The 25,000-nt window shown below is 38.9% G+C and overlaps 16 non-coding genes across 16 annotated transcripts; all 16 read left to right on the top strand.

Moving 5' to 3' along the window:
- Positions 1 to 1,839: 1,839 nt before the first annotated feature.
- Positions 1,840 to 1,912, top strand: TRNAK-CUU (transfer RNA lysine (anticodon CUU)). The gene has a single exon. It is a non-coding gene; the product is annotated as a tRNA-Lys (tRNA).
- Positions 1,913 to 2,014: 102 nt separating this feature from the next.
- Positions 2,015 to 2,087, top strand: TRNAK-CUU (transfer RNA lysine (anticodon CUU)). Its single transcript has one exon. It is a non-coding gene; the product is annotated as a tRNA-Lys (tRNA).
- Positions 2,088 to 2,787: 700 nt separating this feature from the next.
- TRNAK-CUU (transfer RNA lysine (anticodon CUU)) lies at positions 2,788 to 2,860 on the top strand. Its single transcript has one exon. It is a non-coding gene; the product is annotated as a tRNA-Lys (tRNA).
- A 3,802-nt stretch (positions 2,861 to 6,662) lies between these two features.
- TRNAK-CUU (transfer RNA lysine (anticodon CUU)) lies at positions 6,663 to 6,735 on the top strand. The gene has a single exon. It is a non-coding gene; the product is annotated as a tRNA-Lys (tRNA).
- Positions 6,736 to 9,218: 2,483 nt separating this feature from the next.
- On the top strand, positions 9,219 to 9,291 carry TRNAK-CUU (transfer RNA lysine (anticodon CUU)). Its single transcript has one exon. It is a non-coding gene; the product is annotated as a tRNA-Lys (tRNA).
- Positions 9,292 to 9,393: 102 nt separating this feature from the next.
- Positions 9,394 to 9,466, top strand: TRNAK-CUU (transfer RNA lysine (anticodon CUU)). The gene has a single exon. It is a non-coding gene; the product is annotated as a tRNA-Lys (tRNA).
- A 102-nt stretch (positions 9,467 to 9,568) lies between these two features.
- On the top strand, positions 9,569 to 9,641 carry TRNAK-CUU (transfer RNA lysine (anticodon CUU)). The gene has a single exon. It is a non-coding gene; the product is annotated as a tRNA-Lys (tRNA).
- Positions 9,642 to 10,166: 525 nt separating this feature from the next.
- Positions 10,167 to 10,239, top strand: TRNAK-CUU (transfer RNA lysine (anticodon CUU)). The gene has a single exon. It is a non-coding gene; the product is annotated as a tRNA-Lys (tRNA).
- Positions 10,240 to 12,279: 2,040 nt separating this feature from the next.
- TRNAK-CUU (transfer RNA lysine (anticodon CUU)) lies at positions 12,280 to 12,352 on the top strand. Its single transcript has one exon. It is a non-coding gene; the product is annotated as a tRNA-Lys (tRNA).
- Positions 12,353 to 12,454: 102 nt separating this feature from the next.
- Positions 12,455 to 12,527, top strand: TRNAK-CUU (transfer RNA lysine (anticodon CUU)). Its single transcript has one exon. It is a non-coding gene; the product is annotated as a tRNA-Lys (tRNA).
- A 700-nt stretch (positions 12,528 to 13,227) lies between these two features.
- Positions 13,228 to 13,300, top strand: TRNAK-CUU (transfer RNA lysine (anticodon CUU)). Its single transcript has one exon. It is a non-coding gene; the product is annotated as a tRNA-Lys (tRNA).
- Positions 13,301 to 17,102: 3,802 nt separating this feature from the next.
- Positions 17,103 to 17,175, top strand: TRNAK-CUU (transfer RNA lysine (anticodon CUU)). The gene has a single exon. It is a non-coding gene; the product is annotated as a tRNA-Lys (tRNA).
- A 1,207-nt stretch (positions 17,176 to 18,382) lies between these two features.
- TRNAK-CUU (transfer RNA lysine (anticodon CUU)) lies at positions 18,383 to 18,455 on the top strand. The gene has a single exon. It is a non-coding gene; the product is annotated as a tRNA-Lys (tRNA).
- A 701-nt stretch (positions 18,456 to 19,156) lies between these two features.
- On the top strand, positions 19,157 to 19,229 carry TRNAK-CUU (transfer RNA lysine (anticodon CUU)). The gene has a single exon. It is a non-coding gene; the product is annotated as a tRNA-Lys (tRNA).
- Positions 19,230 to 21,379: 2,150 nt separating this feature from the next.
- Positions 21,380 to 21,452, top strand: TRNAK-CUU (transfer RNA lysine (anticodon CUU)). Its single transcript has one exon. It is a non-coding gene; the product is annotated as a tRNA-Lys (tRNA).
- Positions 21,453 to 24,597: 3,145 nt separating this feature from the next.
- Positions 24,598 to 24,670, top strand: TRNAK-CUU (transfer RNA lysine (anticodon CUU)). Its single transcript has one exon. It is a non-coding gene; the product is annotated as a tRNA-Lys (tRNA).
- Positions 24,671 to 25,000: the final 330 nt, after the last annotated feature.

The raw sequence follows: 25,000 nt of genomic DNA, 5'->3' as shown, positions 1-25,000 counted from the left end.
TGGATGATGTGTAATGGGGCAATACCACACCTTAATGTATTCACTGTAAAAGAAAAAGTATGTATCATCTTACTATAAAATAAAGTGGAGAAAACTCAAATAAGACTTTTTTCCACACAGGTTTAATCGGCTATTTCCTGATATTCTTCAATGCGTTCTGATATTGACTGGTAATTGTGTTTGATACTTTCTTAGACTATTTCTGCCTCTGGCTGATGTGTATTTTCTTTCCAAACTCCACCAGAGCCTATGATTACACAGCATCCTATCTGTGGAAAACGGCAGTGCAGGGATAGGGAAGAAAACTATAGGCATTCAAAGGAGCCCGGCTAGCTCAGTCGGTAGAGCATGAGACTCTTAATCTCAGGGTCGTTGGTGCGAGCCCCACGTTGGGCGAAAACAACTAAAATTTTAATGCTTTTTGACCAAAAAAATAGAAATTGAAAGTCTCTTTACAATATTTGCAATATTTTGATTGTTAACATGCAATATATGAATGCATGTCTGGATGATGTGTAATGGGGCAATACCACACCTTAATGTATTCACTGTAAAAGAAAAAGTATGTATCATCTTACTATAAAATAAAGTGGAGAAAATACAAATAAGACTTTTTTCCACACAGGTTTAATCAGCTATTTCCTGATATTCTTCAATGCATTCTGATATTGACTGGTAATTGTGTTTGATACTTTCTTAGACTATTTCTGCCTCTGGCTGATGTGTATTTTCTTTCCAAACTCCACCAGAGCCTATGATTACACAGCATCCTATCTGTGGAAAACGGCAGTGCAGGGATAGGGAAGAAAACTATAGGTATCCAAAGGAGCCCGGCTTGCTCAGTAGGTAGAGCATGAGAATCTTAATCTCAGGGTCGTGGGTGCGAGCCCCACGTTGGGCGAAAACAACTAAAATTTTAATGCTTTTTGACCAAAAAAATAGAAATTGAAATTCTCTTTACAATATTTGCAATATTTTGATTGTTAACATGCAATATATGAATGCATGTCTGGATGATGTGTAATGGGGCAATACCACACCTTAATGTATTCACTGTAAAAGAAAAAGTATGTATCATCTTACTATAAAATAAAGTGGAGAAAACACAAATAAGACTTTTTTCCACACAGGTTTAATCAGCTATTTCCTGATATTCTTCAATGCGTTCTGATATTGACTGGTAATTGTGTTTGATACTTTCTTAGACTATTTCTGCCTCTGGCTGATGTGTATTTTCTTTCCGAAACTCCACCAGAGCCTATGATTACACAGCATCCTATCTGTGGAAAACGGCAGTGCAGGGATAGGAAAGAAAACTATAGGTATCCAAAGGAGCCCGGCTAGCTCAGTCGGTAGAGCATGAGACTCTTAATCTCAGGGTTGTGGGTTCGAGCCCCACGTTGGGCGAAAACAACTAAAATTTTAGTGCTTTTTGACCAAAAAAATAGAAATTGAAAGTCTCTTTACAATATTTGCAATATTTTCTTTGTTAACATGCAATATATGAATGCATGTCTGGATGATGTGTAATGGGGCAATACCACACCTTAATGTATTCACTGTAAAAGAAAAAGTATGTATCATCTTACTATAAAATAAAGTGGAGAAAACACAAATAAGACTTTTTTCCACACATGTTTAATCGGCTATTTCCTGATATTCTTCAATGCGTTCTGATATTGACTGGTAATTGTGTTTGATACTTTCTTAGACTATTTCTGCCTCTGGCTGATGTGTATTTTCTTTCCAAACTCCACCAGAGCCTATGATTACACAGCATCCTATCTGTGGAAAGCGGCAGTGCAGGGATAGGGAAGAAAACTATAGGCATCCAAAGGAGCCCGGCTAGCTCAGTCGGTAGAGCATGAGACTCTTAATCTCAGGGTCGTGGGTTCGAGCCCCACGTTGGGCGAAAACAACTAAAATTGTACTGCTTTTTGACCAAAAAAATACATCCTATCTGTGGAAAACGGCAGTGCAGGGATAGGGAAGAAAACTATAGGCATCCAAAGGAGCCCGGCTAGCTCAGTCGGTAGAGCATGAGACTCTTAATCTCAGGGTCGTGGGTTCGAGCCCCACGTTGGGCGAAAACAACTAAAATTGTAGTGCTTTTTGACCAAAAAAATACATCCATTCTGTGGAAAACGGCAGTGCAGGGATAGGGAAGAAAACTATAGGCATCCAAAGGAGCCCGGCTAGCTCAGTCGGTAGAGCATGAGACTCTTAATCTCAGGGTCGTGGGTTCTAGCCCCACGTTGGGCGAAAACAACTAAAATTGTAGTGCTTTTTGACCAAAAAAATACATCCTATCTGTGGAAAGCGGCAGTGCAGGGATAGGGAAGAAAACGTTGGGCGAAAACAACTAAAATTTTCGTGCTTTTTGACCAAAAAAATAGAAATTGAAAGTCTCTTTACAATATTTGCAATATTTTCATTGTTAACATGCAATATATGAATGCATGTCTGGATGATGTGTAATGGGGCAATACCACACCTTAATGTATTCACTGTAAAAGAAAAAGTATGTATCATCTTACTATAAAATAAAGTGGAGAAAACACAAATAAGACTTTTTTCCACACAGGTTTAATCGGCTATTTCCTGATATTCTTCAATGCGTTCTGATATTGACTGGTAATTGTGTTTGATACTTTCTTAGACTATTTCTGCCTCTGGCTGATGTGTATTTTCTTTCCAAACTCCACCAGAGCCTATGATTACACAGCATCCTATCTGTGGAAAGCGGCAGTGCAGGGATAGGGAAGAAAACTATAGGCATCCAAAGGAGCCCGGCTAGCTCAGTCGGTAGAGCATGAGACTCTTAATCTCAGGGTCGTGGGTTCGAGCCCCACGTTGGGCGAAAACAACTAAAATTTTAGTGCTTTTTGACCAAAAAAATAGAAATTGAAAGTCTCTTTGCAATATTTTCATTGTTAACATGCAATATATGAATGCATGACTGGATGATGTGTAATGGGGCAATACCATACCTTAATGTATTCACTGTAAAAGAAAAAGTATGCATCATCTTACTATAAAATAAAGTGGAGAAAACACAAATAAGACTTTTTTCCACACAGGTTTAATCGGCTATTTCCTGATATTCTTCAATGCGTTCTGATATTGACTGGTAATTGTGTTTGATACTTTCTTAGACTATTTCTGCCTCTGGCTGATGTGTATTTTCTTTCCAAACTCCACCAGAGCCTATGATTACACAGCATCCTATCTGTGGAAAGCGGCAGTGCAGGGATAGGGAAGAAAACTATAAGCATCCAAAGGAGCCCGGCTAGCTCAGTCGGTAGAGCATGAGACTCTTAATCTCAGGGTCGTGGGTGCGAAACCCACGTTGGGGGAAAACAACTAAAATTTTAGTGCTTTTTGACCAAAAAAATAGAAATTGAAAGTCTCTTTACAATATTTGCAATATTTTGATTGTTAACATGCAATATATGAATGCATGTCTGGATGATGTGTAATGGGGCAATACCACACCTTAATGTATTCACTGTAAAAGAAAAAGTATGTATCATCTTACTATAAAATAAAGTGGAGAAAACTCAAATAAACCTTTTTTCCACACAGGTTTAATCGGCTATTTCCTGATATTCTTCAATGCGTTCTGATATTGACTGGTAATTGTGTTTGATACTTTCTTAGACTATTTCTGCCTCTGGCTGATGTGTATTTTCTTTCCAAACTCCACCAGAGCCTATGATTACACAGCATCCTATCTGTGGAAAACGGCAGTGCAGGGATAGGGAAGAAAACTATAGGCATCCAAAGGAGCCCGGCTAGCTCAGTCGGTAGAGCATGAGACTCTTAATCTCAGGGTCGTGGGTGCGAGCCCCACGTTGGGCGAAAACAACTAAAATTTTAATGCTTTTTGACCAAAAAAATAGAAATTGAAAGTCTCTTTACAATATTTGCAATATTTTGATTGTTAACATGCAATATATGAATGCATGTCTGGATGATGTGTAATGGGGCAATACCACACCTTAATGTATTCACTGTAAAAGAAAAAGTATGTATCATCTTACTATAAAATAAAGTGGAGAAAACACAAATAAGACTTTTTTCCACACAGGTTTAATCAGCTATTTCCTGATATTCTTCAATGCGTTCTGATATTGACTGGTAATTGTGTTTGATACTTTCTTAGACTATTTCTGCCTCTGGCTGATGTGTATTTTCTTTCCAAACTCCACCAGAGCCTATGATTACACAGCATCCTATCTGTGGAAAACGGCAGTGCAGGGATAGGGAAGAAAACTATAGGTATCCAAAGGAGCCCGGCTAGCTCAGTCGGTAGAGCATGAGAATCTTAATCTCAGGGTCGTGGGTGCGAGCCCCACGTTGGGCGAAAACAACTAAAATTTTAATGCTTTTTGACCAAAAAAATAGAAATTGAAATTCTCTTTACAATATTTGCAATATTTTGATTGTTAACATGCAATATATGAATGCATGTCTGGATGATGTGTAATGGGGCAATACCACACCTTAATGTATTCACTGTAAAAGAAAAAGTATGTATCATCTTACTATAAAATAAAGTGGAGAAAACACAAATAAGACTTTTTTCCACACAGGTTTAATCAGCTATTTCCTGATATTCTTCAATGCGTTCTGATATTGACTGGTAATTGTGTTTGATACTTTCTTAGACTATTTCTGCCTCTGGCTGATGTGTATTTTCTTTCCAAACTCCACCAGAGCCTATGATTACACAGCATCCTATCTGTGGAAAACGGCAGTGCAGGGATAGGGAAGAAAACTATAGGCATCCAAAGGAGCCCGGCTAGCTCAGTCGGTAGAGCATGAGACTCTTAATCTCAGGGTCGTGGGTGCGAGCCCCACGTTGGGCGAAAACAACTACAATTTTAATGCTTTTTGACCAAAAAAATAGAAATTGAAAGTCTCTTTACAATATTTGCAATATTTTGATTGTTAACATGCAATATATGAATGCATGTCTGGATGATGTGTAATGGGGCAATACCACACCTTAATGTATTCACTGTAAAAGAAAAAGTATGTATCATCTTACTATAAAATAAAGTGGAGAAAACACAAATAAGACTTTTTTCCACACAGGTTTAATCAGCTATTTCCTGATATTCTTCAATGCGTTCTGATATTGACTGGTAATTGTGTTTGATACTTTCTTAGACTATTTCTGCCTCTGGCTGATGTGTATTTTCTTTCCAAACTCCACCAGAGCCTATGATTACACAGCATCCTATCTGTGGAAAACGGCAGTGCAGGGATAGGGAAGAAAACTATAGGTATCCAAAGGAGCCCAGCTAGCTCAGTCGGTAGAGCATGAGAATCTTAATCTCAGGGTCGTGGGTGCGAGCCCCACGTTGGGCGAAAACAACTAAAATTTTAATGCTTTTTGACCAAAAAAATAGAAATTGAAATTCTCTTTACAATATTTGCAATATTTTGATTGTTAACATGCAATATATGAATGCATGTCTGGATGATGTGTAATGGGGCAATACCACACCTTAATGTATTCACTGTAAAAGAAAAAGTATGTATCATCTTACTATAAAATAAAGTGGAGAAAACACAAATAAGACTTTTTTCCACACAGGTTTAATCAGCTATTTCCTGATATTCTTCAATGCGTTCTGATATTGACTGGTAATTGTGTTTGATACTTTCTTAGACTATTTCTGCCTCTGGCTGATGTGTATTTTCTTTCCAAACTCCACCAGAGCCTATGATTACACAGCATCCTATCTGTGGAAAACGGCAGTGCAGGGATAGGGAAGAAAACTATAGGTATCCAAAGGAGCCCGGCTAGCTCAGTCGGTAGAGCATGAGACTCTTAATCTCAGGGTTGAGGGTTCGAGCCCCACGTTGGGCGAAAACAACTAAAATTGTAGGACTTTTTGACCAAAAAAATACATCCTATCTGTGGAAAACGGCAGTGCAGGGATAGGGAAGAAAACTATAGGCATCCAAAGGAGCCCGGCTAGCTCAGTCGGTAGAGCATGAGACTCTTAATCTCAGGGGTGTGGGTTCGAGCCCCACGTTGGGTGAAAACAACTAAAATTGTAGGACTTTTTGACCAAAAAAATACATCCTGTCTGTGGAAAACGGCAGTGCAGGGATAAGAAAGAAAACTATAGGCATCCAAAGGAGCCCGGCTAGCTCAGTCAGTAGAGCATGAGACTCTTAATCTCAGGGTCGTGGGTTTGAGCCCCACGTTGGGCAAAAACAACTAAAATTTTAGTGCTTTTTGACCAAAAAATAGAAATTGAAAGTCTCTTTACAATATTTGCAATATTTTCATTGTTAACATGCAATATATGAATGCATGTCTGGATGATGTGTAATGGGGCAATACCACACCTTAATGTATTCACTGTAAAAGAAAAAGTATGTATCATCTTACTATAAAATAAAGTGGAGAAAACACAAATAAGACTTTTTTCCACACATGTTTAATCGGCTATTTCCTGATATTCTTCAATGCGTTCGGATATTGACTGGTAATTGTGTTTGATACTTTCTTGGACTATTTCTGCCTCTGGCTGATGTGTATTTTCTTTCCAAACTCCACCAGAGCCTATGATTACACAGCATCCTATCTGTGGAAAACGGCAGTGCAGGGATAGGGAAGAAAACTATAGGCATCCAAAGGAGCCCGGCTAGCTCAGTCGGTAGAGCATGAGACTCTTAATCTCAGGGTCGTGGGTTCGAGCCCCACGTTGGGCGAAAACAACTAAAATTGTAGTGCTTTTTGACCAAAAAAATACATCCTATCTGTGGAAAACGGCAGTGCAGGGATAGGGAAGAAAACTATAGGCATCCAAAGGAGCCCGGCTAGCTCAGTCGGTAGAGCATGAGACTCTTAATCTCAGGGTCGTGGGTTCTGAGCCCCACGTTGGGCGAAAACAATTAAAATTGTAGTGCTTTTTGACCAAAAAAATACATCCTATCTGTGGAAAGCGTCAGTGCAGGGATAGGGAAGAAAACGTTGGGCGAAAACAACTAAAATTTTTGTGCTTTTTGACCAAAAAAATAGAAATTGAAAGTCTCTTTACAATATTTGCAATATTTTGATTGTTAACATGCAATATATGAATGCATGTCTGGATGATGTGTAATGGGGCAATACCACACCTTAATGTATTCACTGTAAAAGAAAAAGTATGTATCATCTTACTATAAAATAAAGTGGAGAAAACTCAAATAAGACTTTTTTCCACACAGGTTTAATCGGCTATTTCCTGATATTCTTCAATGCGTTCTGATATTGACTGGTAATTGTGTTCGATACTTTCTTAGACTATTTCTGCCTCTGGCTGATGTGTATTTTCTTTCCAAACTCCACCAGAGCCTATGATTACACAGCATCCTATCTGTGGAAAACGGCAGTGCAGGGATAGGGAAGAAAACTATAGGCATCCAAAGGAGCCCGGCTAGCTCAGTCGGTAGAGCATGAGACTCTTAATCTCAGGGTCGTTGGTGCGAGCCCCACGTTGGGCGAAAACAACTAAAATTTTAATGCTTTTTGACCAAAAAAATAGAAATTGAAAGTCTCTTTACAATATTTGCAATATTTTGATTGTTAACATGCAATATATGAATGCATGTCTGGATGATGTGTAATGGGGCAATACCACACCTTAATGTATTCACTGTAAAAGAAAAAGTATGTATCATCTTACTATAAAATAAAGTGGAGAAAACACAAATAAGACTTTTTTCCACACAGGTTTAATCAGCTATTTCCTGATATTCTTCAATGCATTCTGATATTGACTGGTAATTGTGTTTGATACTTTCTTAGACTATTTCTGCCTCTGGCTGATGTGTATTTTCTTTCCAAACTCCACCAGAGCCTATGATTACACAGCATCCTATCTGTGGAAAACGGCAGTGCAGGGATAGGGAAGAAAACTATAGGTATCCAAAGGAGCCCGGCTTGCTCAGTAGGTAGAGCATGAGAATCTTAATCTCAGGGTCGTGGGTGCGAGCCCCACGTTGGGCGAAAACAACTAAAATTTTAATGCTTTTTGACCAAAAAAATAGAAATTGAAATTCTCTTACAATATTTGCAATATTTTGATTGTTAACATGCAATATATGAATGCATGTCTGGATGATGTGTAATGGGGCAATACCACACCTTAATGTATTCACTGTAAAAGATAAAGTATGTATCATCTTACTATAAAATAAAGTGGAGAAAACACAAATAAGACTTTTTTCCACACAGGTTTAATCAGCTATTTCCTGATATTCTTCAATGCGTTCTGATATTGACTGGTAATTGTGTTTGATACTTTCTTAGACTATTTCTGCCTCTGGCTGATGTGTATTTTCTTTCCGAAACTCCACCAGAGCCTATGATTACACAGCATCCTATCTGTGGAAAACGGCAGTGCAGGGATAGGAAAGAAAACTATAGGTATCCAAAGGAGCCCGGCTAGCTCAGTCGGTAGAGCATGAGACTCTTAATCTCAGGGTTGTGGGTTCGAGCCCCACGTTGGGCGAAAACAACTAAAATTGTAGTGCTTTTTGACCAAAAAAATACATCCTATCTGTGGAAAACGGCAGTGCAGGGATAGGGAAGAAAACTATAGGCATCCAAAGGAGCCCGGCTAGCTCAGTCAGTAGAGCATGAGACTCTTAATCTCAGGGTCGTGGGTTCGAGCCCCACGTTGGGCGAAAACAACTAAAATTGTAGTGCTTTTTGACCAAAAAATACATCCTATCTGTGGAAAGCGGCAGTGCAGGGATAGGGAAGAAAACGTTGGGCGAAAACAACTAAAATTTTCGTGCTTTTTGACCAAAAAAATAGAAATTGAAAGTCTCTTTACAATATTTGCAATATTTTCATTGTTAACATGCAATATATGAATGCATGTCTGGATGATGTGTAATGGGGCAATACCACACCTTAATGTATTCACTGTAAAAGAAAAAGTATGTATCATCTTACTATAAAATAAAGTGGAGAAAACACAAATAAGACTTTTTTCCACACATGTTTAATCGGCTATTTCCTGATATTCTTCAATGCGTTCAGATATTGACTGGTAATTGTGTTTGATACTTTCTTAGACTATTTCTGCCTCTGGCTGATGTGTATTTTCTTTCCAAACTCCACCAGAGCCTATGATTACACAGCATCCTATCTGTGGAAAGCGGCAGTGCAGGGATAGGGAAGAAAACTATAGGCATCCAAAGGAGCCCGGCTAGCTCAGTCGGTAGAGCATGAGACTCTTAATCTCAGGGTCGTGGGTTCGAGCCCCACGTTGGGCGAAAACAACTAAAATTGTACTGCTTTTTGACCAAAAAAATACATCCTATCTGTGGAAAACGGCAGTGCAGGGATAGGGAAGAAAACTATAGGCATCCAAAGGAGCCCGGCTAGCTCAGTCGGTAGAGCATGAGACTCTTAATCTCAGGGTCGTGGGTTCGAGCCCCACGTTGGGCGAAAACAACTAAAATTGTAGTGCTTTTTGACCAAAAAAATACATCCATTCTGTGGAAAACGGCAGTGCAGGGATAGGGAAGAAAACTATAGGCATCCAAAGGAGCCCGGCTAGCTCAGTCGGTAGAGCATGAGACTCTTAATCTCAGGGTCGTGGGTTCGAGCCCCACGTTGGGCGAAAACAACTAAAATTGTAGTGCTTTTTGACCAAAAAAATACATCCTATCTGTGGAAAGCGGCAGTGCAGGGATAGGGAAGAAAACGTTGGGCGAAAACAACTAAAATTTTCGTGCTTTTTGACCAAAAAAATAGAAATTGAAAGTCTCTTTACAATATTTGCAATATTTTCATTGTTAACATGCAATATATGAATGCATGTCTGGATGATGTGTAATGGGGCAATACCACACCTTAATGTATTCACTGTAAAAGAAAAAGTATGTATCATCTTACTATAAAATAAAGTGGAGAAAACACAAATAAGACTTTTTTCCACACAGGTTTAATCGGCTATTTCCTGATATTCTTCAATGCGTTCTGATATTGACTGGTAATTGTGTTTGATACTTTCTTAGACTATTTCTGCCTCTGGCTGATGTGTATTTTCTTTCCAAACTCCACCAGAGCCTATGATTACACAGCATCCTATCTGTGGAAAGCGGCAGTGCAGGGATAGGGAAGAAAACTATAGGCATCCAAAGGAGCCCGGCTAGCTCAGTCGGTAGAGCATGAGACTCTTAATCTCAGGGTCGTGGGTTCGAGCCCCACGTTGGGCGAAAACAACTAAAATTGTAGTGCTTTTTGACCAAAAAAATACATCCTATCTGTGGAAAGCGTCAGTGCAGGGATAGGGAAGAAAACGTTGGGCGAAAACAACTAAAATTTTTGTGCTTTTTGACCAAAAAAATAGAAATTGAAAGTCTCTTTACAATATTTGCAATATTTTGATTGTTAACATGCAATATATGAATGCATGTCTGGATGATGTGTAATGGGGCAATACCACACCTTAATGTATTCACTGTAAAAGAAAAAGTATGTATCATCTTACTATAAAATAAAGTGGAGAAAACTCAAATAAGACTTTTTTCCACACAGGTTTAATCGGCTATTTCCTGATATTCTTCAATGCGTTCTGATATTGACTGGTAATTGTGTTTGATACTTTCTTAGACTATTTCTGCCTCTGGCTGATGTGTATTTTCTTTCCAAACTCCACCAGAGCCTATGATTACACAGCATCCTATCTGTGGAAAACGGCAGTGCAGGGATAGGGAAGAAAACTATAGGCATCCAAAGGAGCCCGGCTAGCTCAGTCGGTAGAGCATGAGACTCTTAATCTCAGGGTCGTTGGTGCGAGCCCCACGTTGGGCGAAAACAACTAAAATTTTAATGCTTTTTGACCAAAAAAATAGAAATTGAAAGTCTCTTTACAATATTTGCAATATTTTGATTGTTAACATGCAATATATGAATGCATGTCTGGATGATGTGTAATGGGGCAATACCACACCTTAATGTATTCACTGTAAAAGAAAAAGTATGTATCATCTTACTATAAAATAAAGTGGAGAAAACACAAATAAGACTTTTTTCCACACAGGTTTAATCAGCTATTTCCTGATATTCTTCAATGCATTCTGATATTGACTGGTAATTGTGTTTGATACTTTCTTAGACTATTTCTGCCTCTGGCTGATGTGTATTTTCTTTCCAAACTCCACCAGAGCCTATGATTACACAGCATCCTATCTGTGGAAAACGGCAGTGCAGGGATAGGGAAGAAAACTATAGGTATCCAAAGGAGCCCGGCTTGCTCAGTAGGTAGAGCATGAGAATCTTAATCTCAGGGTCGTGGGTGCGAGCCCCACGTTGGGCGAAAACAACTAAAATTTTAATGCTTTTTGACCAAAAAAATAGAAATTGAAATTCTCTTACAATATTTGCAATATTTTGATTGTTAACATGCAATATATGAATGCATGTCTGGATGATGTGTAATGGGGCAATACCACACCTTAATGTATTCACTGTAAAAGAAAAAGTATGTATCATCTTACTATAAAATAAAGTGGAGAAAACACAAATAAGACTTTTTTCCACACAGGTTTAATCAGCTATTTCCTGATATTCTTCAATGCGTTCTGATATTGACTGGTAATTGTGTTTGATACTTTCTTAGACTATTTCTGCCTCTGGCTGATGTGTATTTTCTTTCCGAAACTCCACCAGAGCCTATGATTACACAGCATCCTATCTGTGGAAAACGGCAGTGCAGGGATAGGAAAGAAAACTATAGGTATCCAAAGGAGCCCGGCTAGCTCAGTCGGTAGAGCATGAGACTCTTAATCTCAGGGTTGTGGGTTCGAGCCCCACGTTGGGCGAAAACAACTAAAATTTTAGTGCTTTTTGACCAAAAAAATAGAAATTGAAAGTCTCTTTACAATATTTGCAATATTTTCTTTGTTAACATGCAATATATGAATGCATGTCTGGATGATGTGTAATGGGGCAATACCACACCTTAATGTATTCACTGTAAAAGAAAAAGTATGTATCATCTTACTATAAAATAAAGTGGAGAAAACACAAATAAGACTTTTTTCCACACATGTTTAATCGGCTATTTCCTGATATTCTTCAATGCGTTCTGATATTGACTGGTAATTGTGTTTGATACTTTCTTAGACTATTTCTGCCTCTGGCTGATGTGTATTTTCTTTCCAAACTCCACCAGAGCCTATGATTACACAGCATCCTATCTGTGGAAAGCGGCAGTGCAGGGATAGGGAAGAAAACTATAGGCATCCAAAGGAGCCCGGCTAGCTCAGTCGGTAGAGCATGAGACTCTTAATCTCAGGGTCGTGGGTTCGAGCCCCACGTTGGGCGAAAACAACTAAAATTGTACTGCTTTTTGACCAAAAAAATACATCCTATCTGTGGAAAACGGCAGTGCAGGGATAGGGAAGAAAACTATAGGCATCCAAAGGAGCCCGGCTAGCTCAGTCGGTAGAGCATGAGACTCTTAATCTCAGGGTCGTGGGTTCGAGCCCCACGTTGGGCGAAAACAACTAAAATTGTAGTGCTTTTTGACCAAAAAAATACATCCATTCTGTGGAAAACGGCAGTGCAGGGATAGGGAAGAAAACTATAGGCATCCAAAGGAGCCCGGCTAGCTCAGTCGGTAGAGCATGAGACTCTTAATCTCAGGGTCGTGGGTTGGAGCCCCACGTTGGGCGAAAACAACTAAAATTGTAGTGCTTTTTGACCAAAAAAATACATCCTATCTGTGGAAAGCGGCAGTGCAGGGATAGGGAAGAAAACGTTGGGCGAAAACAACTAAAATTTTCGTGCTTTTTGACCAAAAAAATAGAAATTGAAAGTCTCTTTACAATATTTGCAATATTTTCATTGTTAACATGCAATATATGAATGCATGTCTGGATGATGTGTAATGGGGCAATACCACACCTTAATGTATTCACTGTAAAAGAAAAAGTATGTATCATCTTACTATAAAATAAAGTGGAGAAAACACAAATAAGACTTTTTTCCACACAGGTTTAATCGGCTATTTCCTGATATTCTTCAATGCGTTCTGATATTGACTGGTAATTGTGTTTGATACTTTCTTAGACTATTTCTGCCTCTGGCTGATGTGTATTTTCTTTCCAAACTCTACCAGAGCCTATGATTACACAGCATCCTATCTGTGGAAAGCGGCAGTGCAGGGATAGGGAAGAAAACTATAGGCATCCAAAGGAGCCCGGCTAGCTCAGTCGGTAGAGCATGAGACTCTTAATCTCAGGGTCGTGGGTTCGAGCCCCACGTTGGGCGAAAACAACTAAAATTTTAGTGCTTTTTGACCAAAAAAATAGAAATTGAAAGTCTCTTTGCAATATTTTCATTGTTAACATGCAATATATGAATGCATGTCTGGATGATGTGTAATGGGGCAATACCATACCTTAATGTATTCACTGTAAAAGAAAAAGTATGCATCATCTTACTATAAAATAAAGTGGAGAAAACACAAATAAGACTTTTTTCCACACAGGTTTAATCGGCTATTTCCTGATATTCTTCAATGCGTTCTGATATTGACTGGTAATTGTGTTTGATACTTTCTTAGACTATTTCTGCCTCTGGCTGATGTGTATTTTCTTTCCAAACTCCACCAGAGCCTATGATTACACAGCATCCTATCTGTGGAAAGCGGCAGTGCAGGGATAGGGAAGAAAACTATAAGCATCCAAAGGAGCCCGGCTAGCTCAGTCGGTAGAGCATGAGACTCTTAATCTCAGGGTCGTGGGTGCGAAACCCACGTTGGGCGAAAACAACTAAAATTTTAGTGCTTTTTGACCAAAAAAATAGAAATTGAAAGTCTCTTTACAATATTTGCAATATTTTGATTGTTAACATGCAATATATGAATGCATGTCTGGATGATGTGTAATGGGGCAATACCACACCTTAATGTATTCACTGTAAAAGAAAAAGTATGTATCATCTTACTATAAAATAAAGTGGAGAAAACTCAAATAAGACTTTTTTCCACACAGGTTTAATCGGCTATTTCCTGATATTCTTCAATGCGTTCTGATATTGACTGGTAATTGTGTTTGATACTTTCTTAGACTATTTCTGCCTCTGGCTGATGTGTATTTTCTTTCCAAACTCCACCAGAGCCTATGATTACACAGCATCCTATCTGTGGAAAACGGCAGTGCAGGGATAGGGAAGAAAACTATAGGCATCCAAAGGAGCCCGGCTAGCTCAGTCGGTAGAGCATGAGACTCTTAATCTCAGGGTCGTGGGTGCGAGCCCCACGTTGGGCGAAAACAACTAAAATTTTAATGCTTTTTGACCAAAAAAATAGAAATTGAAAGTCTCTTTACAATATTTGCAATATTTTGATTGTTAACATGCAATATATGAATGCATGTCTGGATGATGTGTAATGGGGCAATACCACACCTTAATGTATTCACTGTAAAAGAAAAAGTATGTATCATCTTACTATAAAATAAAGTGGAGAAAACACAAATAAGACTTTTTTCCACACAGGTTTAATCAGCTATTTCCTGATATTCTTCAATGCGTTCTGATATTGACTGGTAATTGTGTTTGATACTTTCTTAGACTATTTCTGCCTCTGGCTGATGTGTATTTTCTTTCCAAACTCCACCAGAGCCTATGATTACACAGCATCCTATCTGTGGAAAACGGCAGTGCAGGGATAGGGAAGAAAACTATAGGTATCCAAAGGAGCCCGGCTAGCTCAGTCGGTAGAGCATGAGAATCTTAATCTCAGGGTCGTGGGTGCGAGCCCCACGTTGGGCGAAAACAACTAAAATTTTAATGCTTTTTGACCAAAAAAATAGAAATTGAAATTCTCTTTACAATATTTGCAATATTTTGATTGTTAACATGCAATATATGAATGCATGTCTGGATGATGTGTAATGGGGCAATACCACACCTTAATGTATTCACTGTAAAAGAAAAAGTATGTATCATCTTACTATAAAATAAAGTGGAGAAAACACAAATAAGACTTTTTTCCACACAGGTTTAATCAGCTATTTCCTGATATTCTTCAATGCGTTCTGATATTGACTGGTAATTGTGTTTGATACTTTCTTAGACTATTTCTGCCTCTGGCTGATGTGTATTTTCTTTCCAAACTCCACCAGAGCCTATGATTACACAGCATCCTATCTGTGGAAAACGGCAGTGCAGGGATAGGGAAGAAAACTATAGGCATCCAAAGGAGCCCGGCTAGCTCAGTCGGTAGAGCATGAGACTCTTAATCTCAGGGTCGTGGGTGCGAGCCCCACGTTGGGCGAAAACAACTACAATTTTAATGCTTTTTGACCAAAAAAATAGAAATTGAAAGTCTCTTTACAATATTTGCAATATTTTGATTGTTAACATGCAATATATGAATGCATGTCTGGATGATGTGTAATGGGGCAATACCACACCTTAATGTATTCACTGTAAAAGAAAAAGTATGTATCATCTTACTATAAAATAAAGTGGAGAAAACACAAATAAGACTTTTTTCCACACAGGTTTAATCAGCTATTTCCTGATATTCTTCAATGCGTTCTGATATTGACTGGTAATTGTGTTTGATACTTTCTTAGACTATTTCTGCCTCTGGCTGATGTGTATTTTCTTTCCAAACTCCACCAGAGCCTATGATTACACAGCATCCTATCTGTGGAAAACGGCAGTGCAGGGATAGGGAAGAAAACTATAGGTATCCAAAGGAGCCCGGCTAGCTCAGTCGGTAGAGCATGAGAATCTTAATCTCAGGGTCGTGGGTGTGAGCCCCACGTTGGGCGAAAACAACTAAAATTTTAATGCTTTTTGACCAAAAAAATAGAAATTGAAATTCTCTTTACAATATTTGCAATATTTTGATTGTTAACATGCAATATATGAATGCATGTCTGGATGATGTGTAATGGGGCAATACCACACCTTAATGTATTCACTGTAAAAGAAAAAGTATGTATCATCTTACTATAAAATAAAGTGGAGAAAACACAAATAAGACTTTTTTCCACACAGGTTTAATCAGCTATTTCCTGATATTCTTCAATGCGTTCTGATATTGACTGGTAATTGTGTTTGATACTTTCTTAGACTATTTCTGCCTCTGGCTGATGTGTATTTTCTTTCCAAACTCCACCAGAGCCTATGATTACACAGCATCCTATCTGTGGAAAACGGCAGTGCAGGGATAGGGAAGAAAACTATAGGTATCCAAAGGAGCCCGGCTAGCTCAGTCGGTAGAGCATGAGACTCTTAATCTCAGGGTTGAGGGTTCGAGCCCCACGTTGGGCGAAAACAACTAAAATTGTAGGACTTTTTGACCAAAAAAATACATCCTATCTGTGGAAAACGGCAGTGCAGGGATAGGGAAGAAAACTATAGGCATCCAAAGGAGCCCGGCTAGCTCAGTCGGTAGAGCATGAGACTCTTAATCTCAGGGTTGTGGGTTCGAGCCCCACGTTGGGCGAAAACAACTAAAATTGTAGGACTTTTTGACCAAAAAAATACATCCTGTCTGTGGAAAACGGCAGTGCAGGGATAAGAAAGAAAACTATAGGCATCCAAAGGAGCCCGGCTAGCTCAGTCGGTAGAGCATGAGACTCTTAATCTCAGGGTCGTGGGTTTGAGCCCCACGTTGGGCAAAAACAACTAAAATTTTAGTGCTTTTTGACCAAAAAATAGAAATCAAAAGTCTCTTTACAATATTTGCAATATTTTCATTGTTAACATGCAATATATGAATGCATGTCTGGATGATGTGTAATGGGGCAATACCACACCTTAATGTATTCACTGTAAAAGAAAAAGTATGTATCATCTTACTATAAAATAAAGTGGAGAAAACACAAATAAGACTTTTTTCCACACATGTTTAATCGGCTATTTCCTGATATTCTTCAATGCGTTCGGATATTGACTGGTAATTGTGTTTGATACTTTCTTAGACTATTTCTGCCTCTGGCTGATGTGTATTTTCTTTCCAAACTCCACCAGAGCCTATGATTACACAGCATCCTATCTGTGGAAAACGGCAGTGCAGGGATAGGGAAGAAAACTATAGGCATCCAAAGGAGCCCGGCTAGCTCAGTCGGTAGAGCATGAGACTCTTAATCTCAGGGTCGTGGGTTCGAGCCCCACGTTGGGCGAAAACAACTAAAATTGTAGTGCTTTTTGACCAAAAAAATACATCCTATCTGTGGAAAACGGCAGTGCAGGGATAGGGAAGAAAACTATAGGCATCCAAAGGAGCCCGGCTAGCTCAGTCAGTAGAGCATGAGACTCTTAATCTCAGGGTCGTGGGTTCTGAGCCCCACGTTGGGCGAAAACAATTAAAATTGTAGTGCTTTTTGACCAAAAAAATACATCCTATCTGTGGAAAGCGTCAGTGCAGGGATAGGGAAGAAAACGTTGGGCGAAAACAACTAAAATTTTTGTGCTTTTTGACCAAAAAAATAGAAATTGAAAGTCTCTTTACAATATTTGCAATATTTTCATTGTTAACATGCAATATATGAATGCATGTCTGGATGATGTGTAATGGGGCAATACCACACCTTAATGTATTCACTGTAAAAGAAAAAGTATGTATCATCTTACTATAAAATAAAGTGGAGAAAACACAAATAAGACTTTTTTCCACACAGGTTTAATCGGCTATTTCCTGACATTCTTCAATGCGTTCAGATATTGACTGGTAATTGTGTTTGATACTTTCTTAGACTATTTCTGCCTCTGGCTGATGTGTATTTTCTTTCCAAACTCCACCAGAGCCTATGATTACACAGCATCCTATCTGTGGAAAACGGCAGTGCAGGGATAGGGAAGAAAACTATAGGCATCCAAAGGAGCCCGGCTAGCTCAGTCGGTAGAGCATGAGACTCTTAATCTCAGGGTCGTGGGTTCTGAGCCCCACGTTGGGCGAAAACAACTAAAATTTTAGTGCTTTTTGACCAAAAAAATAGAAATTGAAAGTCTCTTTACAATATTTGCAATATTTTCATTGTTAACATGCAATATATGAATGCATGTCTGGATGATGTGTAATGGGGCAATACCACACCTTAATGTATTCACTGTAAAAGAAAAAGTATGTATCATCTTACTATAAAATAAAGTGGAGAAAACACAAATAAGACTTTTTTCCACACATGTTTAATCGGCTATTTCCTGATATTCTTCAATGCGTTCGGATATTGACTGGTAATTGTGTTTGATACTTTCTTAGACTATTTCTGCCTCTGGCTGATGTGTATTTTCTTTCCAAACTCCACCAGAGCCTATGATTACACAGCATCCTATCTGTGGAAAACGGCAGTGCAGGGATAGGGAAGAAAACTATAGGCATCCAAAGGAGCCCGGCTAGCTCAGTCGGTAGAGCATGAGACTCTTAATCTCAGGGTCGTGGGTTCGAGCCCCACGTTGGGCGAAAACAACTAAAATTGTAGTGCTTTTTGACCAAAAAAATACATCCTATCTGTGGAAAACGGCAGTGCAGGGATAGGGAAGAAAACTATAGGCATCCAAAGGAGCCCGGCTAGCTCAGTCGGTAGAGCATGAGACTCTTAATCTCAGGGTCGTGGGTTCTGAGCCCCACGTTGGGCGAAAACAATTAAAATTGTAGTGCTTTTTGACCAAAAAAATACATCCTATCTGTGGAAAGCGTCAGTGCAGGGATAGGGAAGAAAACGTTGGGCGAAAACAACTAAAATTTTTGTGCTTTTTGACCAAAAAAATAGAAATTGAAAGTCTCTTTACAATATTTGCAATATTTTCATTGTTAACATGCAATATATGAATGCATGTCTGGATGATGTGTAATGGGGCAATACCACACCTTAATGTATTCACTGTAAAAGAAAAAGTATGTATCATCTTACTATAAAATAAAGTGGAGAAAACACTAATAAGACTTTTTTCCACACAGGTTTAATCGGCTATTTCCTGATATTCTTCAATGCGTTCAGATATTGACTGGTAATTGTGTTTGATACTTTCTTAGACTATTTCTGCCTCTGGCTGATGTGTATTTTCTTTCCAAACTCCACCAGAGCCTATGATTACACAGCATCCTATCTGTGGAAAACGGCAGTGCAGGGATAGGGAAGAAAACTATAGGCATCCAAAGGAGCCCGGCTAGCTCAGTCGGTAGAGCATGAGACTCTTAATCTCAGGGTCGTGGGTTCGAGCCCCACGTTGGGCGAAAACAACTAAAATTTTAGTGCTTTTTGACCAAAAAAATAGAAATTGAAAGTCTCTTTACAATATTTGCAATATTTTCATTGTTAACATGCAATATATGAATGCATGTCTGGATGATGTGTAATGGGGCAATACCACACCTTAATGTATTCACTGTAAAAGAAAAAGTATGTATCATCTTACTATAAAATAAAGTGGAGAAAACACAAATAAGACTTTTTTCCACACAGGTTTAATCGGCTATTTCCTGACATTCTTCAATGCGTTCGGATATTGACTGGTAATTGTGTTTGATACTTTCTTAGACTATTTCTGCCTCTGGCTGATGTGTATTTTCTTTCCAAACTCCACCAGAGCCTATGATTACACAGCATCCTATCTGTGGAAAACGGCAGTGCAGGGATAGGGAAGAAAACTATAGGCATCCAAAGGAGCCCGGCTAGCTCAGTCGGTAGAGCATGAGACTCTTAATCTCAGGGTCGTGGGTTCTGAGCCCCACGTTGGGCGAAAACAACTAAAATTTTAGTGCTTTTTGACCAAAAAAATAGAAATTGAAAGTCTCTTTACAATATTTGCAATATTTTCATTGTTAACATGCAATATATGAATGCATGTCTGGATGATGTGTAATGGGGCAATACCACACCTTAATGTATTCACTGTAAAAGAAAAAGTATGTATCATCTTACTATAAAATAAAGTGGAGAAAACACAAATAAGACTTTTTTCAACACAGGTTTAATCGGCTATTTCCTGATATTCTTCAATGCGTTCTGATATTGACTGGTAATTGTGTTTGATACTTTCTTACATCCTATCTGTGGAAAACGGCAGTGCAGGGATAGGGAAGAAAACTATAGGCATCCAAAGGAGCCGGGCTAGCTCAGTCGGTAGAGCATGAGACTCTTAATCTCATGGTCGTGGGTTCGAGCCCCACGTTGGGCGAAAAACAACTAAAATTGTAGTGCTTTTTGACCAAAAAAATACATCCTATCTGTGGAAAACGGCAGTGCAGGGATAGGGAAGAAAACTATAAGCATCCAAAGGAGCCCTGCTAGCTCAGTCATTAGAGCATGAGACTCTTAATCTCAGGGTCGTGGGTTCGAGCCCCACGTTGGGCAAAAACAACTAAAATTGTAGTGCTTTTTGACCAAAAAAATACATCCTATCTGTGGAAAGCGGCAGTGCAGGGATAGGGAAGAAAACGTTGGGCGAAAACAACTAAAATTTTCGTGCTTTTTGACCAAAAAAATAGAAATTGAAAGTCTCTTTACAATATTTGCAATATTTTCATTGTTAACATGCAATATATGAATGCATGTCTGGATGATGTGTAATGGGGCAATACCACACCTTAATGTATTCACTGTAAAAGAAAAAGTATGTATCATCTTACTATAAAATAAAGTGGAGAAAACACAAATAAGACTTTTTTCCACACAGGTTTAATCGGCTATTTCCTGATATTCTTCAATGCGTTCAGATATTGACTGGTAATTGTGTTTGATACTTTCTTAGACTATTTCTGCCTCTGGCTGATGTGTATTTTCTTTCCAAACTCCACCAGAGCCTATGATTACACAGCATCCTATCTGTGGAAAACGGCATTGCAGGGATAGGGAAGAAAACTATAGGCATCCAAAGGAGCCCGGCTAGCTCAGTCGGTAGAGCATGAGACTCTTAATCTCAGGGTCCTGGGTTCGAGCCCCACGTTGGGCGAAAACAACTAAAATTTTAGTGCTTTTTGACCAAAAAAATAGAAATTGAAAGTCTCTTTACAATATTTGCAATATTTTCATTGTTAACATGCAATATATGAATGCATGTCTGGATGATGTGTAATGGGGCAATACCACACCTTAATGTATTCACTATAAAAGAAAAAGTATGCATCATCTTACTATAAAATAAAGTGGAGAAAACACAAATAAGACTTTTTTCCACACAGGTTTAATCGGCTATTTCCTGATATTCTTCAATGCGTTCTGATATTGACTGGTAATTGTGTTTGATACTTTCTTAGACTATTTCTGCCTCTGGCTGATGTGTATTTTCTTTCCAAACTCCACCAGAGCCTATGATTACACAGCATCCTATCTGTGGAAAGCGGCAGTGCAGGGATAGGGAAGAAAACTATAGGCATCCAAAGGAGCCCGGCTAGCTCAGTCGGTAGAGCATGAGACTCTTAATCTCAGGGTCGTGGGTTCGAGCCCCACGTTGGGCGAAAACAACTAAAATTTTAGTGCTTTTTGACCAAAAAAATAGAAATTGAAAGTCTCTTTGCAATATTTTCATTGTTAACATGCAATATATGAATGCATGTCTGGATGATGTGTAATGGGGCAATACCATACCTTAATGTATTCACTGTAAAAGAAAAAGTATGCATCATCTTACTATAAAATAAAGTGGAGAAAACACAAATAAGACTTTTTTCCACACAGGTTTAATCGGCTATTTCCTGATATTCTTCAATGCGTTCTGATATTGACTGGTAATTGTGTTTGATACTTTCTTAGACTATTTCTGCCTCTGGCTGATGTGTATTTTCTTTCCAAACTCCACCAGAGCCTATGATTACACAGCATCCTATCTGTGGAAAGCGGCAGTGCAGGGATAGGGAAAAAAACTATAGGCATCCAAAGGAGCCCGGCTAGCTCAGTCGGTAGAGCATGAGACTCTTAATCTCAGGGTCGTGGGTGCGAAACCCACGTTGGGCGAAAACAACTAAAATTTTAGTGCTTTTTGACCAAAAAAATAGAAATTGAAAGTCTCTTTACAATATTTGCAATATTTTGATTGTTAACATGCAATATATGAATGCATGTCTGGATGATGTGTAATGGGGCAATACCACACCTTAATGTATTCACTGTAAAAGAAAAAGTATGTATCATCTTACTATAAAATAAAGTGGAGAAAACTCAAATAAGACTTTTTTCCACACAGGTTTAATCGGCTATTTCCTGATATTCTTCAATGCTTTCTGATATTGACTGGTAATTGTGTTTGATACTTTCTTAGACTATTTCTGCCTCTGGCTGATGTGTATTTTCTTTCCAAACTCCACCAGAGCCTATGATTACACAGCATCCTATCTGTGGAAAACGGCAGTGCAGGGATAGGGAAGAAAACTATAGGCATCCAAAGGAGCCCGGCTAGCTCAGTCGGTAGAGCATGAGACTCTTAATCTCAGGGTCGTGGGTGCGAGCCCCACGTTGGGCGAAAACAACTAAAATTTTAATGCTTTTTGACCAAAAAAATAGAAATTGAAAGTCTCTTTACAATATTTGCAATATTTTCATTGTTAACATGCAATATATGAATGCATGTCTGGATGATGTGTAATGGGGCAATACCACACCTTAATGTATTCTCCACCAGAGCCTATGATTACACAGCATCCTATCTGTGGAAAACGGCAGTGCAGGGATAGGGAAGAAAACTATAGGTATCCAAAGGAGCCCGGCTAGCTCAGTCGGTAGAGCATGAGACTCTTAATCTCAGGGTCGTGGGTTTGAGCCCCACGTTGGGCGAAAACAACTAAAATTGTAGGACTTTTTGACCAAAAAAACACATCCTATCTGTGGAAAACGGCAGTGCAGGGATAGGGAAGAAAACTATAGGCATCCAAAGGAGCCCAGCTAGATATTTTGATTGTTAACATGCAATATATGAATGCATGTCTGGATGATGTGTAATGGGGCAATACCACACCTTAATGTATTCACTGTAAAAGAAAAAGTATGTATCATCTTACTATAAAATAAAGTGGAGAAAACACAAATAAGACTTTTTTCCACACAGGTTTAATCAGCTATTTCCTGATATTCTTCAATGCGTTCTGATATTGACTGGTAATTGTGTTTGATACTTTCTTAGACTATTTCTGCCTCTGGCTGATGTGTATTTTCTTTCCAAACTCCACCAGAGCCTATGATTACACAGCATCCTATCTGTGGAAAACGGCAGTGCAGGGATAGGGAAGAAAACTATAGGTATCCAAAGGAGCCCGGCTAGCTCAGTCGGTAGAGCATGAGACTCTTAATCTCAGGGTTGAGGGTTCGAGCCCCATGTTGGGCGAAAACAACTAAAATTGTAGGACTTTTTGACCAAAAAAATACATCCTATCTGTGGAAAACGGCAGTGCAGGGATAGGGAAGAAAACTATAGGCATCCAAAGGAGCCCGGCTAGCTCAGTCGGTAGAGCATGAGACTCTTAATCTCAGGGTTGTGGGTTCGAGCCCCACGTTGGGTGAAAACAACTAAAATTGTAGGACTTTTTGACCAAAAAAATACATCCTGTCTGTGGAAAACGGCAGTGCAGGGATAAGAAAGAAAACTATAGGCATCCAAAGGAGCCCGGCTAGCTCAGTCGGTAGAGCATGAGACTCTTAATCTCAGGGTCGTGGGTTTGAGCCCCACGTTGGGCAAAAACAACTAAAATTTTAGTGCTTTTTGACCAAAAAATAGAAATTGAAAGTCTCTTTACAATATTTGCAATATTTTCATTGTTAACATGCAATATATGAATGCATGTCTGGATGATGTGTAATGGGGCAATACCACACCTTAATGTATTCACTGTAAAAGAAAAAGTATGTATCATCTTACTATAAAATAAAGTGGAGAAAACACAAATAAGACTTTTTTCCACACATGTTTAATCGGCTATTTCCTGATATTCTTCAATGCGTTCTGATATTGACTGGTAATTGTGTTTGATACTTTCTTAGACTATTTCTGCCTCTGGCTGATGTGTATTTTCTTTCCAAACTCCACCAGAGCCTATGATTACACAGCATCCTATCTGTGGAAAGCGGCAGTGCAGGGATAGGGAAGAAAACTAGAGGCATCCAAAAGAGCCCGGCTAGCTCAGTCGGTAGAGCATGAGACTCTTAATCTCAGGGTTGTGGGTTCAAGCCCCACGTTGGGCGAAAACAACTAAAATTTTCATGCTTTTTGACCAAAAAAATAGAAATTGAAAGTCTCTTTACAATATTTGCAATATTTTCATTGTTAACATGCAATATATGAATGCATGTCTGGATGATGTGTAATGGGGCAATACCACACCTTAATGTATTCACTGTAAAAGAAAAAGTATGTATCATCTTACTATAAAATAAAGTGGAGAAAACACAAATAAGACTTTTTTCCACACAGGTTTAATCGGCTATTTCCTGATATTCTTCAATGCGTTCGGATATTGACTGGTAATTGTGTTTGATACTTTCTTAGACTATTTCTGCCTCTGGCTGATGTGTATTTTCTTTCCAAACTCCACCAGAGCCTATGATTACACAGCATCCTATCTGTGGAAAACGGCAGTGCAGGGATAGGGAAGAAAACTATAGGCATCCAAAGGAGCCCGGCTAGCTCAGTCGGTAGAGCATGAGACTCTTAATCTCAGGGTCGTGGGTTCGAGCCCCACGTTGGGCGAAAACAACTAAAATTGTAGTGCTTTTTGACCAAAAAAATACATCCTATCTGTGGAAAACGGCAGTGCAGGGATAGGGAAGAAAACTATAGGCATCCAAAGTAGCCCGGCTAGCTCAGTCGGTAGAGCATGAGACTCTTAATCTCAGGGTCGTGGGTTCTGAGCCCCACGTTGGGTGAAAACAATTAAAATTGTAGTGCTTTTTGACCAAAAAAATACATCCTATCTGTGGAAAGTGGCAGTGCAGGGATAGTGAAGAAAACGTTGGGCGAAAACAACTAAAATTTTTGTGCTTTTTGACCAAAAAAATAGAAATTGAAAGTCTCTTTACA

Source organism: Ambystoma mexicanum, chromosome 4q (genome assembly GCF_040938575.1).
Source record: "Ambystoma mexicanum isolate Mex_15411 chromosome 4q, UKY_AmexF1_1, whole genome shotgun sequence".
NCBI lineage: Eukaryota > Metazoa > Chordata > Amphibia > Caudata > Ambystomatidae > Ambystoma > Ambystoma mexicanum.
The sequence above is the reverse complement of the archived record's forward strand: the minus strand, read 5'-3'. Positions and strand labels throughout refer to the sequence as shown.